The sequence below is a fragment of the Orcinus orca genome, chromosome 15 (genome assembly GCF_937001465.1).
Source record: "Orcinus orca chromosome 15, mOrcOrc1.1, whole genome shotgun sequence".
NCBI classification, from domain to species: Eukaryota; Metazoa; Chordata; class Mammalia; order Artiodactyla; family Delphinidae; genus Orcinus; species Orcinus orca.
In genome coordinates, this window is record NC_064573.1 from 25,640,942 (window position 1) to 25,646,941 (window position 6,000).

Below are 6,000 nucleotides of genomic sequence, written 5' to 3' on the forward strand. Positions count from 1 at the left end.
TTGCTCCGCCGCATGTGGGATCTTCCCAGACCAGGGCTCGACCCCGTGCCCCTGCATTGTCAGGCAGATTCTTAACCACTGCGCCACCAGGGAAGCCCCTATTGCTGTACATATTTAATTCCAAGTCATTTGAATGTGACCCTTTATTTATTTATTTAATTTTATTTTTGCGGTACGCGGGCCTCTCACTGTTGTGGTCTCTTCCGTTGTGGAGCACAGGCTCCGGACGCGCAGGCTCAGCGGCCATGGCTCATGGGCCCAGCCACTCCGCGGCATGTGGGATCTTCCCGGACCAGGGCACGAATCCGTGTCCCCTGCATCGGCAGGCGGACTCTCAACCACTGTGCCACCAGGGAAGCCCGACCCTTTATTTTTAATGTGATCTTTTTCTACTCTCTGCAACTTTTTAGGATTTTCTATTGATTCCTGCTATTCTTAAATTTCACTATAATGTGCCCTAATGTAGGCACATAGTCATCCAGTTAAAAAAATAAAACAACACCTCATTTCTTAACCTCTTTGGCAGCTACGCATAACTTATAAACATAAATAGAGTTATTGTGTTCTGGAACGTCTCCTTGAAAGGATGGGGTGCCCTACATTTTCTGCCTTCTTCTTTCCTGCTGCCTTGATGGAGATGTAATGGCTGGAGTCCTAGCAGCCATACTGAACCATGAGGTAGGTTCAGGGACAGAGCCATGTTCTCTGAAGCAACAAGATACAAAAAGGCTAAGTTCCTGACATCGTGCAGTGACCATACTAGACCTGGACTGATTCCCTCTGGGCTTTCTTTTACTTGAGAGAAAAATACATTTCAATGTTTTTGTGGATTTTTGGTTAAACAAAGCCAAACTTATCCCTAAATGATAAAATGGACAAAATAATATATTTTCCTTCATGAAATCACTTTTTAAACACTTCTAAATAACTCTCAATGTGTGTAGGATAAAAACATATAATTATTTTCCCTCAAAATATATTTGAATGAAATTGAGATGGGCCTCATACAACTGAATATCTCACATGCAACCAGATACCAAATAATGAATCTATAGGGAAGACACAAAAAAGTGAAAAGAAAGTAGTAAAACTTGTGGCTTATTCTAAAAAATGCTTAAAAAGTAAAAACCAGAACAAAAATTTCAGATACTATCAAACATGGGAGATACCAGGGTGAAGGTGATGAGGGAAGGAGGGAGTGGCAGGCAGTTAGTCTGTTCTTAGTTTGAGTTACGGGATGAATATAGATACTGAATGTAGGTATTATAGAAATGCAAGGGATTGCTGACAAAATTTTAAGGGTAGGCACTAGAAAATTAGAAATATAGGGTATAACTTTTAAAATATTAGAAAAAATGGAATCAAATGAAGACAGCTCAAACAAATTACCAAAAGGCAGAAAAATAGGTAAAAACCAAATCAGAAAGCATGATAAATAGAATATACCCAGAGACATGCACACACAGCATTGTTAGAATAACTCTAAATGTATCAGCAGTCACAATACTTGTGAATGAGTTATATTCTTCTCAAATTGAGTGTTTAAAAATCCAGTGTCATGAAGTTTTCCAGCAAGATACACATATAAAGCTAATGGAAAAATTAAAAACAAAAGGAAAGGTGTAAAGATGTATATCAGGGAAGACTCATAAAATGGAAACAGAAAAAGCAATATTAACAGCAAACAAGGGCTTCCCTGGTGGTGCAGTGTTTAAGAATTCACCTGTCAATGCAGGGGACATGGGTTTGAGCCCTGGTCTGGGAAGATCCCACATGCTGCGGAGCAACTAAGTCCATGCACCACAACTACTGAGCCTGCGCTCTAAAGCCCGCGAGCCACAACTACTGAGCCCATGTGCCAAAACTACTGAAGCCCGTACGTCTAGAGCCCATGCTCCACAACAAGAGAAGCCCACACACTGCAGCAAAGAGTAGCCCCCACTCTCTGCAACTGGAGAAAGCCCGCGCACAGCAACGAAGACCCAATGCAGCCAAAAGTAAATAAATAAAATAAATGAATTTATTAAAACTGAAACAGCAAACAAAATAAAGAGAAATATTTTATGTTGTTGTAAGGAACTCCTTGTTAAGATGATATATGACAATGATGAACCATTATGCACATAACAAAAAAACTTGAAAATATATAAAGCAAAAACTGATAGTACTGCTAGAAGAAATAAATACAGTATCATAGAGACTAACTTCTCAACAGATCAATAAGACAGACCAAGAAGACAATCAAGTAAAGATATAGAGGATACAAATAATATGATTAACAAGGTGGATGAAATATAAAATGTATGATGTATACTGAACAAATAGAGAATACAAATCCCTTTCAAACATATATGAAACATTCACATAATTGTCCATGTGTTAGGTCACAAATAAAATATCAATACATTTTATAATATGACTATGATACCTAAAGGTCACATTCACTAATCATAATGCAATAAACTGAGAAATTATCGACAAAATGATAGCAAAAATAGAATCTGTGCATCTGTCATTTAAATAACATAGTCCTCTAAATAACTATCATGTTAAAAGGTTGATCACAATGGGAATTGCACATTGTTAGAATAAATACAAGAGCACAATATATGAAGATACATAGGGTGTGGGTATTCAGAAGATAATTTAAAGCCTTAGATCCATTAATTAGAAAACACCATGTCTGAAAGTAAATAATTTGAGATTTCAACTCAAGAAATTTGATAAAGAGCAATAATAGAAAACCAAAGACAATAAACGACGGAAATAATAAACATGAAATCTCAAGTGAATTGAATAGAAAACAAAGAGCAGAGTTAATTCATAAAATCAAAAGCTTATTTTCTTTTTTAAAGACCATTATAATAGACAATCCTTTTCCAAGATTGATGAAAAACAAGAATTGATAAAAATAAGCAACAGTAGGAACTAAAAATGTGTCTAATTACAACAAAAGGAAGGTAGAAAAATAAATAATGATTTGCAAAAAAGTGTTCACATTAATATTTCCACTCCCACCCTCAGCCTTTTCATGTCTACAAGTATGCTATAAATACATTAATAAAGTGGTTACTTTATTAGTAAAATTTCATGGTCCACATTAATGTTCCTTACTTATATATCTTTAGATTGATAAAGGGTGTTGTTGTATTTTGTATGTATGTCAGAGTTTTCATTCTTCTTCTTTTAAAGGTCCCCCTCCCCCCATGGTTTCATCCATTGTGGGAAAGTCACATGTCAACTGGCACCTCTTACGATGCTCTGTCTCACTCCCAGTTGACTCGCACCATGGATGTTTGTTTGGTGGGTGTATCCACACTAGACTCTTTTGGTTGTAAGAGACACAGCCTGACTCAGGAACAAAAGGTCTTTGTCAGGTCACGATTGAACTGGATTGGGAACAGGAAGCTGTCAGGACCCAGGCAGGAACGGTCTCCCATCTTTCTCTCTCTGCATCTCTAAGCCCTCTCCAGTCTTCTCCCTCTGCCAACAGCCTTCCACATCATGCATGTTCATGGTTGAACATGGTTCTAACTCACTCCACCTCCCTCACGGGCTGCCTCTTACTAGTCTCTGGTTTAAAACCTTAAGAGAGGGTTCCTCTCATCTCCTCACACCAGGCCTTCACAGGTCACTGTCCCCACCAAGGCAGGTCTGCCCTCGAGCTGGGTGCCCACCACTGGTTCAGTCAGGCAGGACCAGGGGTCCCACAGCACAGAGCAGGCAGTGTGGGAAGCAGGGGCTCTGCTCTGGTCAGTTCTCCTTGGAAGGGGGCATGGAGGTGTCCAGCATGACTGACGTGTCTGGTATAGGCTGCTGTGCTAGCCTGGGAGCATGGCCACAGCCTCCCCGGCAGGTCATCCAGAGGGTCTGGGTCTCTGCCTCCTTGTTTGATTCAAGCCTTGGCTGTCCCTTCCCAACCCCTGGGAAAGGGGTGTGAGCTCTGAACCTCTCAGAATGTGAGTACCGTGTGACAAAGCCCTGCCTCATCCTCTGAGACTAGGCATCCTTGGGCTGGGATGGAGCTAGTGACTCCCTAGTGTCTGACTGGGTACAGCTGCTGCTTCTTCCCTCCTTGGACATGTGGAAAATACACAGCCCTCTACAAGGCCTCTGGGGACACCTCCCTGTGGTCAGGACCCAGCACAGGCGGTTATCACTTAAAGGCACACTTTTGGGCTCTGAAGTAAGTCACCCCTCATACTCCACTTAGCCAAAGTGCTGTGCCCCTGACGGATCACCAGGGCCCATGGTCTTCTGCTATCACAGTGTCTGGGGTCATTCGTTCTGTGGTTCGATGTTTGCTCCCTCCCTCCCAGGCCATCCTGGGACTTTTGGGAGGTGATAAGGTCATGAAGATGGAGCCCTTGTGAATGAGATTAATGCCCTCATAAGGAGAGACACAGGAGCTTGCTCTCCATCTCTCTGCTCTTGCCCTGTGAGGATGTAATGAGAAGACAGCCATGAACCAGGAATGAGAGGAGGACATTTCTGCTGCCTGATAACAGGTTGGGCCAGATCATATGCCTGGCACAATGAAATGAAGGTAGAAGTGGCATGTGTCACTTCAGAGCAGAGGCTTCCAAACCCCTCTTGTTGCTCTGTTATTTCTCTTTTCTCCCTGCCATTGGCCCTTCATGTCTAGAATGGCGGCTGCTCCTTCCACCTTGGTGATGAAGTGAAGAAGGTCACATCCAGCCTGTGATGCTCATGAATGTGGGTAAGAGGTAAAGCTTTGCTGGTGGAAGCACCTGAGGTTTGGGGTCACTTATCACAGCAGCCTCCTTAGCCTGAGCTGACTGATAGAGCACACGCCCTCCTGCTCTGTGATCTCCCATTTGTTTCTGCCTCCTGCATTAGACTTGAGAGCAGGGGCTGGGCCTTTCGTTTACTCAACAACTAGTTGACAAGCACTGTGCTAGACCTTGGGGATGCAGAGACAAAAAGATAAGTCCTTGACCTTGAATTGTCCAGTCTGTTATGGCTGAATGCCTGGGTCCCCAAAATTCATATGCTGAAATCCTACTCTCCACTCTGATGGTATTAAGAAGTGGACTTTTGGGAGGTGATAAGGTCATGAGGATGGAGCCCTTGTGAATGGGATTAGTGCCCTCATAAGGAGAGACATGGGAGCTTGCTCTTCATCTCTCTGCTCTTGCCCTGTGAGGATGTAATGAGAAAGCCATGAACCAGGAAGCAGGCTCTCACCAGACACTGGATCTGCCAGCACCTTGATCTTGGACTTCCCAGTCTCTGGAACTGTGTTTGTTGTCTAAGTCAGCCAGGCTATGGTAGTTTGTTATAGCCACCAAAACCAAGACACCCACTAAAGGAAATGTGCCCAAGGAGCAAAGGAAACCAGGGGAAAGGGATCCATGGGGATGGGGAGGGCCAGGACCGGTGACACATAAACCGTGTTTACAAAGTTAAATAGGTCTGTCTACACTTCTCAATTCATTTATCGATCTGTGCCCCATTTCATTCCAGAAAGGTCTTGAAGGTGAAGCAGCCATTGGGTTTTTGCCTGTGGCTCCACTGCTAAGCAGAGAGCCTGGCACATTACGTCCACCAATAAACACTGCTGAGTGTCGAGTGTCCCTTCCCTGCCTTTCCTTCTGCTGTTGCAGACCAGGCCTCCTGCTGCTCTCTCCCTGCCTAGGTCCCAAGGATTTAGGCTTCCTCCCACCAAGCGAGAAGCTTTTCTGACCCACGTTAACATCTGCAAGCAGAGCCACTGGCCTCGCATAGCAAGAAGGTGGGTGTTTGGGGTGAATGTTATTCCAGAACACATATTCGGGATCTTTGGAAATCCTTGTACACCTTCCAGGTTTGATGACTCAGACTGAAGGTAAGAGAGAGACAATGTGTGAATGGCATTTAAAGTAAATTATTAACGTTAAGAACCTCTTTATTAGACAGTCAGTCGTACACAAAGGAATTTTATTTCAGATCCTTTGACACATGACAAATGGCTGCTTCAGATGGGAAGTAAACTGCATC